Genomic DNA, 330 nt, shown 5'->3' with positions numbered 1-330 from the left:
GTGTGCTCTTCCGATCTATGGCAGAATTAGACAAAGTGATGTATTTCCGAAGATGCACAGTAGCAAAGTAAACGAGTAATCTTTTCCTTTAATTTGCTTTTTGTTGAGCGTTGCATGATTTTTTTTTCTTATCGAGTCATTCAACATTAAAGCAAAAAAATCACTTTTATCTGTTATATCTGTTATATATAAAAAACAAATTTCAAGATACAGTAAAAAGTTCATCAAAAAATAACAAAATTTGTTAAAAAGCATTTTACAGTTTTACATTATATATATACATATATAAAACGCAATAAACTTAGAAATTTTTGATAATTTATAAGTATT

This window comes from Wasmannia auropunctata, unplaced genomic scaffold (assembly GCF_000956235.1).
Source record: "Wasmannia auropunctata unplaced genomic scaffold, wasmannia.A_1.0 LD336088.1, whole genome shotgun sequence".
Lineage (NCBI taxonomy): Eukaryota > Metazoa > Arthropoda > Insecta > Hymenoptera > Formicidae > Wasmannia > Wasmannia auropunctata.
Note: the sequence above shows the minus strand (reverse complement) of the source record.